We start from the raw sequence: 14,911 nt of genomic DNA on the forward strand, positions 1-14,911 counted from the left end.
CAAGAATCTCATCAACAGCATCACTCCTTTAAGGGGGAAAAAAAAAACTTAAGTAAGCATGTTTACCATATGCATTGAAAAAAATAGTTGAAATGTGTAAGGTTATGTGTACCATGTAAGAAATCCACACTTAAAAATTAACCTTGTTTAATTTGTCAGACCTAAAATTATAAAAGAAAATTTATGTTCTCTTGCCGAAAAGTTGATGTGTTGCATACAAGGGCTGCATGGGCCCTGGCCGCAGTGTAGCCCAAAGCTTCTTCACTCTTCATCCTATGAAAAGGTCCATTTCTATGATCTCATGCCATTAAACACATGAAAAAGCGCGAGTCCAAAAGGATGAGCTTTCACTGAAACTCTGCGCTTTGAGCTGCATATAAGTTTGTTGTTTGACCTATATGGGGTCAAATCAGTCAAAATTTAGTATAATAGGATGAACAGAAATTGATTATTTTATCAAAAAGAATTGGTTTATGTTATACATATTTAATTATGCTTAAATAAGATCTTGAGTTTAATTCTTATCAAAAATATTGTCTCTCTTGTGAAAAAAAAATTGCTTATTTTCTCAATGCGATGATTAATGCAGCAACTCCTCTAGCGACACTAATTATATTTTATTTTATTCATTTTCATTGAATTTGAATAAAAAGGGATACGGACGGGGCAACCAGATTGCACCACACAACATAATCTGGTGAAGTTGCAACCCCTAGTGTTTGATTCGGGAGAAATTTTTTTTTACTAGGGAAATGGTTGGAAAGTGAGTTTGGTAAGAAAATGTAAAAAAAGTTGTTTGGTTGACCCAAATATTACCAGGAAAATTTATTTAAATATGCAAAATCTATGTTCGGGATAAACTTTGCACCTGTTTTTTCACTTTCCCAGTTATCTCAAAATACCACATCTCAAGTGGTATTCTGTAACAGTGAATTTCATCCAAAAATCAACACAAAAGTCATTTTCCCATCTATCCTATCTGCCTGGTATTTTTTGAAAAAACTTGAACCAAACGTGGTATTTTCCAATATCCACTTACATTTTCCCATCAATCCCAAAATAAACCTTCAACCAAACACTACCCTAGTGATATTCATCAGGTTGCGCGTTTATGCTCCTTTCCCAACAAAAAAAAAAAACAATGACAAAAGTCTTCATTATTTTTTCTATAAAATACTCATTTTCTCTCACCCACTCAATTTATAATTTTATATACTAAATAATTATTCTTATTAGTTAAAATATTATTATAAATATTAATTATTATATTAATAATTTTCCATCAACATACTTATAACTAATTAATTGTTAAAAAAAAATTATACAATAATGTATTATTAATTTTTTAGTATTTATGAACTCTTTCGAATTTTCAGACCCGTTGCGAAATTTGTATTGTGTAAATCCTTTAATGGAAATGTTATGTAAATTCATCAATTGATTATAATTGATTTACATAAAAAAATTATTATTCTATTTTATACATAAAATTTTATTATTTAATTGATCATAATCAAAGAAATACTATTAAGAATCTAAAGAATTTTTTTTTTCAACTAATTGATAAATCAATATAATAATTTGAAACATGTTGTAATAAAGTTATAATATTTAAATATATTTGGAATCGTATCACAACAACAAAAAGTGTTATAGGACATTTGTCGTTGAATATTTTTATTTATTAATTGTATCAATTAATTGATTAAAATTATGCATAAATTAATTATAATCAATTAACGAATTTACACGCATTTTCATTAATAGATTTCATACAAATAAATATAAAAATTAGTAAGAAACCAAAAAGACTAAAGACTTATTAATATATTATTACATAAAACTTCCACTAATAACTAGTTAATTATTAGTATTGATAAAAAATTATTAACATAGTAATTATTATTTTAATTATTGTGAAAAATGAGTATTTTATGATAAAAAGAAAGGATTTAATATTTCTTCCACAAATAAAAAATAAAATTATTTTATGCTAACATTAGGGGGTATGTGAATCTTTTTTTTTTCTTTCCACTAGACATGATCTGTAACAGTCTGTTGTACACCGGTATTGTTAACATTGATTATAATATTAAGCGCAGTGTTACAATCACAGCAATTCATTTATAAAAGTGCGAGTAAACTTCTTCCTTTTTATTACGCGAGCATTAAAAATAATAAAAAAACGTAATAAATAAAAGCTGTAACCATAACTGTAGACTCTTTGCGGAATAATTATTTAAACTACTTACCTATCACATATTACTTCTCTCAAGTCACTAAGAGGTTCCCATAAACCCACTTAGCTAAAATCTCACTTTTTGGTTTTCTACCTATCCGAACATGATTCGGTCTTTAAATTACTGCGGATAAACCGCATGACGCACGCTCCTCATCTTTTAGTATGTTATTCTACACTCAATTATATTTCTAACAAGTTATCACAGGAGTCATAAAGTTCTCGTTTGCTCTGGATATCACCGTTTGAAGTTGGACAAGCAAATCTGTCAGCCAACCTCAAACCGACTCCAAACAGCCTTCACTCTATCAATTATTATCGAAAATTCACTCAATCAATTGCTCTTAAATTTTTATACATTAAACTAGACACCTAAAGCTTCAATTTTACATATCATACACCTAAATTGACCAAGAAACGAAGCGGGAATAAAATTCCCAAAAACTGCCAGAAACAGCCCTTGCACAGGTGCGTTCTGGACAGTCCCCACTCTCGGGCTTCCATAGGGCTGCGTGCTACCCAGAAAATTCTCAAATTTTAGCACAAGGTAGAGGACATCTCAAGCTTTAAAACTGCGTATGGCACGTCCCCATTGGACTTCTTTGGAGGGAGATATACTCTCTCAAAATCCACCTAAATTCTGCCAATTTCTAAAAATTTCCTCAGAGTTTCCTTTGTTTTTCTAATAAATCCCACCTTTAAAGGTGTGTTATCTATCCTCAGATGTACCTAATAGACATAGGTGGCACACAAGGACCAGCAATGTCTTGGTGCTCTTACAACCCTTCTCAATTTATATCAATTAGCTTACTTTTCCATTCAATCATTTCTTTACAAAATTTTAAACCATTTCAATCACAATAATTCCTTTGCATGCAATTCTTTGACATAAAACATAAATCAAATCCTAGAATAGGCCTATTGCCCTTTCATCATATAACATGCTTCAATATTACATCAAGTCTCCAATGAACATATTACAATTTACAACTTCAATTACAAATATTACAACGTAAAACCTCCAAAATGAAATGCAATAACATAAGCTAAACTTAAACAAAATATGACATGAACATCAATGATACAATGCATAATCCTAACTCAATATGATGTTCAAGTCCTAAAAGTCTAGCCTAGGCCCCATGGCCCCAAAATGCAAAATAAACAAAAAGTCCTCATGCTCAACCTACGGGCTTCTTGCCCGCCGCTCCAGCACCACAGCCACTACCTGAAATAAAGTCCCCAAAGCGGGATGAGATATACAGATATATCTCAGTAACCCAGAGGTTCTGGAGAATACTCCGCCCAATGGCTCACTTCGATGCATATCAACAACATACTATAACATTTAAAAACGAGATAAAGCAAGGGATATAGTGAAGTAGAGAAGCATAGGGAAACAAAATACGACGAAGCTGGAATGGTCAATGCCAAAACCACGCAACGTCCAGCCTATTGGCCTCGGCATATGGCCTACGGGTTTCAAACCAAGGAGTGTTCCCAGAACATCAACAAGGCACCATCCATCCATATCCACCCGAGACTTCCTAGTGTGCTACTCTACGGATCACACACCACGAACCCAGGTCAACTGAAACTCCCTCACGGAGACCTATCCAGTGGAAGTCCGTAACGCCCGAAGGAACTGTCTACTGGCCAGAGACACGGTACATCCTTTGTACCACTATACATACAATATGCATGGACATGTTATACTACATTATTCATATACATTTCCTACCACTATTCTTAACGGGCGTGGTGGAGCATACACGGGGATCAAACTCCAGTACCAAGGGATTACCTTAATTATCTCCTCTCCCACAGCTCCAATGCAATACTTTCCGAGCTAGGTACAAACAGAAATGCCTACACATAGGACATTCCCAACTGAATTTCCATTCACCAAATACATGCAAGTTATCAAGCATAAATGCATGGTTCAAGAGTACTTACCACAATCCGTTTGGTCCGGGACCAATGGCAACCCACCGAGCTCATGGTTCAGGGTTCAATTCTGCGGGAGGTAACCTACAATGATCACACGAGGATCATCAGTACATGGTGAATCCATCAAAATCACAAAACGTCAAAATCCGCCCCTACACAATGGTAGGTTCGGCCATATAGGTGTTAATTTCCAAAATATTGTCCTAAATTTTCTTTCTATTTTTCTTTAGCATCGTAATACTACCACAACACCAATTTAGGTCCCACTTTCAATTCTACACCACCACAACACCATTTTTTCATTTATTCTACTCTAGGTCCAATTGCAAAATCCATACAATCCAAATATTTTTCTTTAGATTTTCCATGCATCCACTCATTATACAACACCTCTAAATACCATTTAACACTACAACACATCAATCACATAATTTCACAACATCAAATCCCCAATTTCCTCTCTATGGTCGAAATGTGCATAGCCTCCAACTAATGGTTATCTAATCCAATTCAACATTCCCAACCATCATACAATACCACCATCAACCCATACAAACACTCAACAACTCAATTACACAATCCTAAAATCAATCAATTTCACAAAGTATTGGATTACCACATCAAAATTTCCTATGTTATGCATATATTTCCTCAATAATTTTTATGATTTCTATCACTCTAAAACATCATTCCAAGCCACTTTTATCTAATACACATTTTCAATTTGAGCTCTCTAACTACATCAATCACACAAACATGATCTAGGTTTCATGAAATATGATCTATCAAATTAACCACTAAAAGGAGTTGAAACTTACCCACAATCAAGTCGCAAGACTCCTCCAAGTGATCCCCAAGCAATGACTTGAACAAACAACTCCCAAAGTCACAAAATCCTTCCAAATTTTGTGGCTGACTTTTCCCTTTTTCTCACAAATGAGAGGGTTTCAAGGAAAACTAATTGGTGGGATGTGTTCGGGTGGTGATTTCCAACAACTTTGCTAACAAACTTTTCTTGATTCGGAGTAGTATTGAAGGAGTTATGGGGAAGAGAAGATTTGAAAAAAGAATGGCCAAGGGAGGGGGGGTTCCACGGTTTTAGAGATAGAGGGGGTGAGGGTGATGATGAATAGTGATGTGCCAAGTGGACTTAAGTTACTCCCAGCTAGAGATGTTAGGTGTTATATGGCCCCAACGTACTCCCAGCTAGAGATCATTTTAGCTACAGCTGAAAAAAATGAAATGTCAAACTCATATAATAATATATGCTCTGAAATTGTTTACCCGATATCATTCAAACTTCAAAGATTTCTGCCACTATTGTATTAAAGGAAAGAATGAACAATAAACTTAACCGGTAATTCATCCACTAAATTTACCATGGGTTGGGCGAGTGACTACCATGTGCGAGTCTTTTTTCTCTGCTAGGGTTTTGGGTAACGAAGAAACAGAACATGGAGAACAACAAATGGTGTTTGTCATCCTCGGGTGTGAGAAAAAGTGTGAAGATATCTAAGGGAGAGGAGAATGCTTCATCGAACACCACATAGAAGGAAGTGAGCTGAAGATTTTCGGTGAATTCTTCGAAGGAGACAAGCCCTAAATCTTAGGCTGAGGCCGTGGGGATGGAAAATAGTATCCCCGGGGAGAAAACTTCCTAGATTGCCGACATGCAAGAAGAAGAGTCAACAAGTCTCAACCTTTTGACCGGTCAGGTTTCAGAATAGGGATTTCAAAGAACAATGGAGGCTGATGGTTCGATTAACATAAAATGCTCAAATGAGGCCAAGTTTAGAATGAGAAAGCTCGAATCTTTTTGGGCTAAGAATGGATCAATAACAGTTGCAGACCTGAGAAACGAATTCTTTTCGGTGAAGTTTGTAAGTATGGAAGACTTAAACACTGCCATCACTGGAGAATTAGTGAGAATATTTTTGTTCTTTGGGCTGTTATGGGAGACTTTAATGAAATCTTAAGTGCTTAGGAAAAGAAAAATGGTGCCCCTGTTAACTTACCTCATTGTTTGAAGTTTATAGAAGTCTTAGATGACTACAAATTTATGGATCTTGGCTACCATGGTGCTAAGTTCAGTTAGAGAGGAGCTGAATGGCTTAACCTCGATAGAATTTACAAAAGATTAGATAGAGTTTATGCCAATGCCCTTTAGAGAACTTCCTTTGTTGAGGCTAATGTCAAAGCTCTCCTTAGGCTGAGATTATAATCCCTTATTTTTATCTCTCTTCCAGCCTGATTTTTCCTGTAGAGATAGACCTTTCGCTTTGTGGTAGCTTGGCAGGAGCATGATTATTTCCCTTCTTTCCTAAAAGAGCATCGAAACCATAAGATTGATGTTACCTCTTCTTTGTCCAATCTGATCAGCCCTTTCAAGGAGTGGAATTAAAATGTGTTTGGCAACATCCATGCTAAGAAGGATTTGCTGCTAAAAAGACTTCATGAGCTGGAGTGCAACAAGAATAATCTTTCGGATGATATCTTTATTTCCCTTGATCAAGAGTTGTAGAGGAAATTAACTATGCGCTAGAAGATTAAGAAAGTTTGTGGTTCCAAAAAGTTAGGTGCAAATGGATAGTTGATGGGGACAAGTATACTCGATTTTATCACACTTCTACCATTATCAGAAGAGCCAAAAACAAGATTTTAAAGATTAAGTTTAATGATAAGCATTAGGTCAAAGAAGAAGAAAACATTATCAGACTTTTTCTTGCCCTCTATGTTATTCTGTTTAAAGAAGATCACAAAGATAGACCTTGGCATTTGACTAAAGCTAATTGGCCGAAGCATACTCAGAAGGAACTTTTGAACTTGGATGCTCTTATTTCTCATGCAGACATCCAAAAAGCTTTTTTTAAAATTTGAGCTTTAAAGGCTCCTAGTCTGAATGGCTTCCCTAATCTATTTTATCAAAGGAATTATGACACTATTAGCTGCCATACTGTTGCTGCTATCAACCATCTCTGGTCTTGCCCCTCGGATATTAGGAATATCAACAAAACTCTATTGGTGCTGATTCAAAAAGTTCATAAACTTGAAAGGGTTACTAAATTCAGACCTATTTCTCTATGCTCTGTGCTTTACAATGGCATTAGCAAAGTCATTGTTAACAAGGTTAAATCGATTCTCCAAAAGTTGGTTTCTCCTCACCAAGTCAGTTTTGTTCCTAATATAAATATTCAAGATAACATCATCAATATTGTCCAGGAGATGATTCACTCTATGAATAAAATGAGATGAAAAATGGGTTTTATGGCTGTGAAGATTGATTTGGAAAAAGCCTATGACCATATATCCTGACACTTTATCTGTAAAGTCCTTCAAGAATTTTAGCTTCCTCCAAATCTTGTCTCCATAATAATGAATTGCATTTCATCTTTTGAACTTGATCTTACTTTGTAATGGAGCTAATGCTAGCAAAATTCAAACTTCAAGAGGTTTCAGACAAGATGACCCCATATCACCTTATGCCTTTGTTTTATGCATGGAGAAGCTTTCTCACTTGCTTGCTGATACTGTGGAGAACAAGAGCTGGAAACCCATGACTGCTGGTAAGGGTGGCCCAAAAATTTCCCACATACTTTTTACAAACGATGTTATGTTGTTTGCTAAAGCTTCAGAAGCTCATATACCTAATATTACGGAGATTTTGTACCTGTTTGGTGCTACTTTTAGTCAAAAGGAAAAATAATGATAACACAAGCATTTTTTTTCTAGAAATATAGATGATTCTTTAACCAGAAAAATTGTTGAAATTTGTAGTTTTGCTCCTACCAAAAATCTTGGGAGGTATTTGGGCTCTATGTTGAAGCATAGAAGAGCGAGCAAGTATCTCTATAGTGAGGTTATAGACAGAATTTATGAGAGATTGAATCGGTGGTCTAGGCAGAATTTATCTATAGCTGAAAGATTAGTGTTAGCTAAACTTGTAATTTCTGCTATTCTTATGTTTCATATGCAAAATAACTGACATGCCTCAGGCATATATAGTTTTCTAGACTAAAAAGAGCAAGGATTTGATATTAATTGAGCAATAAATATTACTATATGTTAGAATGTTGATAATCCATGCTTAGGCACACTCTCCTGAATTAATGTGTTTTGTAGAAGAAAAGTGCAAGAAAAAGGATTAATTCACAAGAAGGAAAGCTAGCAACAGCCTCTCCGCGCGATCATGATCAACGCGAGAATGGCGCGATCCGCTCTAGGAATAATGGAAGACTTCCAAATCATTGCCTCTCCGCGTGATCCGTGCCAATAAAAAATAATAATTGTCTAACTCACTGACCCTCCGCGCGATTAGCGTGGTACTGGCGCGAATCACGCGGATGTCATGTGAAATACTTAAGTGACGTCACTTTTAATTAAAAGAGGATTCCTTCAGAGATTTTGGTGAAGATTTATTGCATTGTATAAATAGAAAAGAAACCCTATTGGGGAGTTTTTTTTTTTACAGAAGAGAAAATTCAGAAAATTAGAGAGTAACAACTAAGAGTTCTTGAAGTTCTTGCTGAGGTGGATGACTCAGACAGAAGGAAGCGTGAAGAAATAGATACACCATTAATTTTTCTTCTTCTTTCATCTTCTTGACATTCTCCTATTCTTTCTTTGTTTTATTTAAGTCAGACATGAATATGTCTGGCTAAGTTTCTTTTGTAGTTAGGGTCATGGATCTGATGTGAACCCTTTTTGATATTTGAATTATTTTTATAATTCTTTTATTTCAATTAGTTTTATTTTACCTTAATGAAAATTCTATATCCTTATTAGAATTGATCACTCTTATAGAATTTTGAGGGTTAGAGCTCACAATAGACATATTGGGGTTTTAATTCTGACTGGGGTAAAATGATAATTTGTGCATAATCTAGACATAGGCTTGTAAGAATTACAAATTTTTTAATTCATTGAACTTAATGGTTAATTTAAGAAGGATTACTAAGACATTAGGATTCTAATTGGGTTAAAAGATTAAGTTCACTAAGACATTAAAGTTTAACCAATTAATTTGAAGAAGATGAATTGTTTGAACTATTGAATTAATTAATTATAAGAATTAATTCAGAATAATAAAAGGGGGATCAAAGGTAAAGTGTATCCTAACTACAATTCTTTATTATAAACTCTTTACTCATTCCATAATTGCTTTTGCACGTTCTTGATAATTATTTTTTGGTTATATTTTAATTCAATAATAACTATTAACAACTAAATCTAATTGTCCAAATTAAAGTGACTAGTGCGAATAGTATGTGGTGCTTCAATCCTCATGGGATGATTATCTTTCTCACTACTTTATTACTTGAAACGATCGGTACATTTGCCGTAATCGCAACAACAACCTCATCCCTCTTGGTATTTGTGATGAAACAGAGAAAATCCAAAGAAGGTTTTTTTGGGGATACTCAAGAGAAAAGATTTGCTGACCTTGTCTCTTGGGGTCAAGTTTGTAAACCTAGGAGTGTTGGGGGCATAGGAATCATTAATTTAAGGAAACAAAATGAGGTTTTTTTGTTGTTGAAAATGGCCTGGTCAATCATCCAAGACCCTTCTAAGCTTTGGTCCCAGGTGCTTATTGCTAAATATGGCAAAAACGTGTAGTTGTCCAGTAGTTGCTTTAGTAAATCCTATGACTCCACATTCTGGAAATATCTTTTCAAAATCTGGCTCAAATTGCTGGAAAATCTAATTTGGAACATTGGAAATGAGAAAAAGCCAATTTTTGGCTAGATAGTTAGTTAGGGAGTATACCAAATTTTTTAATTGTTGTTGTTCATGACCCACCCTCTCTTTCCTTACTGATATAGTGGTTGATTGCAGTGTGAGAGAAAATGGTCAATAGAATTTTAATTTAATGCATTATTTATTTTATCAGGATGTTGTGAACCTGATATCTGCCACCCCCTCCTTCTTTAGAAGCTGGTAAGTGATCTTTTGTATTGGAAAAGGGTTGAACTCTCTGAATTCTTTGGTTAAAGCTTATGAAAGCTTAATGTAGTTTCACTCTCTTGTTTCATTTTTCCTTCGAGAAGTATTTGGAAGTAGAAAGGTCATGAAAAGTTTAAATTTCTTATCTAAAAGATAGCTCATAGTAGAATCCTCATTAAGCAATTAGCTGCCAAGTGGGGAAACACCTTTGGCTGTTGCAGTTTTAGGATAAAATTGAGACTATTCTCCATGCTTTTAATGATTGTCTCATTGACTCCATGCTTTTAATGATTGTCTCATTGACTCCATGCTTTTAAAGACTGTCTCATTGGCTCTAAGATATGGATTTGTTCTATGTTTTACTACCAGCCTCCCTTTTTCTCCACTGAACAAGATCTATTTTGTTTGGCTGAAGAAGTGCTTATTGTATGGTGATGACAGATGCATAATTTGGAGGGATTTATTTTTCACCTCTTGTTGGTTTATTTGACAATACAGAAATAAGGATGTTCATGAAAGAGACTTCAAGAGACCTGAAACCAAAATTATAGTGATTCAAAAGTCCATAAATGAGTTAAAAAAAGCTACCTAAAGGCCAGCCCCTGCCATTTTTGTCGTTAGGTGCGGCCTCCCTCGGATTGGCTAAAATTAATGTGGATGGTGTTGTCTCAAGCAATAAGGTAGTTTGTGGTTGTCTTATAAGAAGCAAGGAATGTGTTTGGATAGTTCTCCGTAAAGTTATAGTTGAGAGTGACTCCTTTCAAGCTATAAACTTGCTTACCTCTTGTGTTAACGAAGCTCGAAGATTGCTCCTAGTAATTGGGATTTGAGCCCTCCTTGATAGAAATTGGGTCACTGATTTTTCCTTTGCTAACAGAGATTTCAACAAATGTGTTGACTGGTTTGCTAAAAATGCTCTCTCCAAGCTTCAAGGCAACTTCTTCTTCTCCTCTCCTTATGTTCATCTCAAGGATCACTGATGCTAGACTCCCAGTATTTAGCATCCCAACCGTTTGAAAAGACTCCTAACTAGTTGTAGTTTCAGCTTAGTTTGCTTTTTTTGGGGCTTTGCCCCCCCCCCTTTTTTGTACTAAAAAAAAGTTTGATCCACTGAATTTCATACATGTACAGCCCAAAACAAAATCGATTGCGATGCATAGACACGAATGTTCAACATAATATGATACGTAAATATAATAATTTTCAAAAAAATTGAAATGAGTACGTCAATATATATTAATATATTAAATATAACACATTTATATATAAAAAAATCAGTTTTTATTTGTATAACTCATAAACTTTTTCATATTTTATAGTATAAAATAGATGCAGCTTAGTGTAACACCCTCCCTTGTATGCATCCAAGAGAGTTGTTTGCTAAGCGGAATTAGAATTTTTGACGTCATTACTTTGATACTGAAAAATCATTTTGATGTTGCTAATTAAAACTTATAATTGAAATCGAGCCACTTACAAAAATCAGAGTGCACTTTCAAAATTTCTTAACTTGTTGAAAATATTATTTTCCTGGCAGACGTTGCTGTCTTGCAAAATTCCTATAAAATCCAGTTTTCAAAATTCCATTGTAACATTTACATAATCTGAAAATAGACACGTGGGGCTTCCCGTGCATATAAAATATAAGCGAATCGGAGGTCTGTAGTCCTACTAAATATAACTCTTAAAGTGCTTGTTAAATCTGTTTAGAAAATCAGCATTCAAAAACCTCAGAAATTATTTTTGCAAAACATTTTAGGAATTTGTTTTCAAAATACTTGCTGATCACAAAAGTCTTACATACAGTAATAAAATCATAATTCAACAGTAATCAAAACTACTCAATTTAATACAGTCATCCATCAAATAAACAGCAACAACAATAGTCCATACAGCAGCACATAACAGCACATATCCATATAATCATGTCTTCCAATGCTCTTCCGTCCTCCTGCCATTTTGTAAAAATAGCAGCCGCAAAGGGGTGAGAAAAATCCCAGTAGTTTGGCAACAAAACCAGTAATGCAACAATATTAAACTAGGCACAAAATTATAAAACAGTCGCATCAACATTAACTTCACTTCTTGATAAACATCATCATATATCATAGTGTGTATATAACGTCATCTTTACGCTCATAGCACCGTCGTGCGCGTACAAACACAGTGGAAATTCGATGCACGACACCCTCATTTGGTGAATTCCACTGTGACCTATGCGGACGGATGTCAAGTGTCCCATACCCTGGTACCGAGGATGCCTATATGATGCGTGCTCAGTCACATGTCCTTATATATATATATATATATATCTAGGATGTCATGAGTTCTAAGTCTACATGCCATGCTATGCAGTCACACCAAGCAGAAAGTGTATCAAGATGTAGAAATGCATGCATATATCATTATCATCATTTCATATCCTTACCGTTGCCACATCATAATCATAAAATAACATGGAACATATGTGAGCAACACTTCACAATTTCATACACTAGTTAATAATCACATTAGGTAATACCACCCAACACATACCTCGCGTGTCCAAATATTAATCAACGGCACCAAAACCAGTCCACTCTTTAATAATTATGCGCACCTAATCAATGGTATAAATAAGTGAGAACTTTATTCATATCACCTTTTATTTATAAGAAATTCGCATGCCTCTCTATTCTTGTATTTCATTCGATTTACCATGTTTCTAGTGCTCACCAATTTCTGCCTTTCCATTAATTAATAATATATTGCCATAATAAAATCCTAAGTCCCCAACAAAATTCTAGCTTCAAATAATTCTTTATCAACTCATAAACAGTGAAACGAATCCGACATTTCCCAAAGGTTTCATACATATATAGGTTCGGCTTTCTTAGCAAAGAGGAGTGTTCAAGGTTTTATTTAAATAATTAGTTCTACTAAGCCTAGTGTGTGTGTGTAAAAGGGCTATTACACATGCTGTCTAGGTAAATTAAACACAAGCCACACACACACACACTAGTTAACTTCTACTATTTTCACAAAACAGGGGGGGTCCTACGAGCTACTCCAAAAAGGACAGAATTTAGGTGCACAAAGTGTTACTCCATTAAGGCTCTACCTAAATTTTATTTGGCTAGAACAAATAAGCCTTCAGCCTACTGTTTTCGTCCCTCAAAGGACATGAGAGACTTAATAAATTTTCTGCCCAAAGGAACCGTCCAACCCAGCAAAACAATGGGCCATGTCCAATATCCTAAGGAGATTAATTTCAGTTTTTCTATGCTAATTTCAAGGCTGTTAACAAACTGTAGTTTCAAGCTTGCATTAGTTACATCCTAGAGCTATTCTAAAGGGAAGAATTCAACAGAAGTAGATGACTAAATTAAAGTATTCTCCAATATGCACAAGAGGGCCGAATAGATAAAAAAAAACAAGGGAAGGTTATTTTCAAGTTTATAAAACCCAGCTTTGGCTTGCATGAATTCATTTTAAGGCTGTTCGAAGGGGGCAGAATAAGGGAGGTGAAATAGCCAAATTAAAACATTATCCTAGCATGCATGAGGAGATCGAAATAGAGAATGAAGGAACCGGTTATGTTGGCACCTTCTTGCGGCCACACCCACAGCCCCTATTCGCACAAGACAGCCCTTCACCCTCCAACAATCCAATGATCAGATTCAGCTGCATATGAGGAAGGAGGAACTAACTCAGTACTGAGACAGACGCCTACAAAAGAAACATGTAATCAGAACCGATTCCAGTAGCTCGGTCACAGAGGAAGGAGAGTACATCACCTCCTTGAATGGGGTTCTCGGTTAAACACAAGGGGAACAACAACTCACGGAGAAAGACTTGAATCTCCATCTGCACGCAGAGAGGGGTTCTTGCATTAACACGCATAGGGCACCAGCGAGCAAGGAAATGGGAAGGTACAAGACCTCCTTTGTTGCTGCAACTTAGGCGGACAGGGAAAAGAAGGAGGAAGGCTTAGGTAGTTTGCTCTCACTCGCGACACTCGCAGCTTGAAGGTACAATGACTGATGAGATATTATACTCCCTGGTGTTCCTCAAGAGACTTGCAAGGTGAGGGAGGAAAGAGGCTGTATTTACGGTTCAGCGTTGAGGGGATGAGGGTTTTAGTCTCATAATGTCACGGTTGGGAGATAGAGTTTCTGGGACAAAACACCAAGTCAGACTTGTTTTTGGTATGTTGAGACGCTAGGAGAGAGAGAGAGAATTAGTGAGCCAATTAAGGTTCTGATTTAGGATTCCAGCATCATCAACCTGTTTATTCCTTCTAGCGCACAAGTTGAAAGAGAGGATAAGGAAGTGTGATTTGTGACCAATACAATTTCATGCAAGCTGATTGCTCATATCTCATTGGTTACATGACTAAAAGGCTCATAAAATTTAGCTAATCGCACAAGTAACCAGCTTGCTTTCCTTAGGCTACAATTGATGGATAGGTTATAAGTTGTGGTCTAGTATGGTCCACCATGGTTTCTTGGGCCGGTCTAATAGAGGGCCTTTGGGCTCAAGTCTACTTTCTAATGGGTCACCTAATTCATGTGATCCTATTTAGCAATTGTATGGTGACTATGAACTTAGTAAGTTATAAATAAAATTAATTCCTATCATAATAATATATGGAATTCGAATCTAAACCATGGGTTTACACTCCAAATGTACCCAAAATTATCAACTAGATTAGTCTTCTAATTATTAACTAAGGGTTTATTCTTTGTAATAAAATTACTCACATACTATAATGAGTACCCGTATAGTTCTAAGTAGTATCAT

The 14,911-nt window shown here is 35.4% G+C and overlaps 1 long non-coding RNA gene across 1 annotated transcript; it reads right to left on the reverse strand.

Annotated features, from left to right (window-relative positions):
- Window positions 1–11,893: 11,893 nt before the first annotated feature.
- On the reverse strand, window positions 11,894–14,409 carry LOC133306098 (uncharacterized). Its single transcript, XR_009750843.1, has 4 exons — window positions 13,906–14,409; window positions 13,715–13,837; window positions 12,665–12,728; window positions 11,894–12,080 (listed from the first exon to the last, which is right to left on the reverse strand). It is a non-coding gene; the product is annotated as an uncharacterized LOC133306098 (long non-coding RNA).
- Window positions 14,410–14,911: the final 502 nt, after the last annotated feature.

The sequence above is a fragment of the Gastrolobium bilobum genome, unplaced genomic scaffold (assembly GCF_033153095.1).
Source record: "Gastrolobium bilobum isolate Gb01-03AN ecotype WA unplaced genomic scaffold, APGP_CSIRO_Gbil_v1 utg50351, whole genome shotgun sequence".
Taxonomy (NCBI): domain Eukaryota; kingdom Viridiplantae; phylum Streptophyta; class Magnoliopsida; order Fabales; family Fabaceae; genus Gastrolobium; species Gastrolobium bilobum.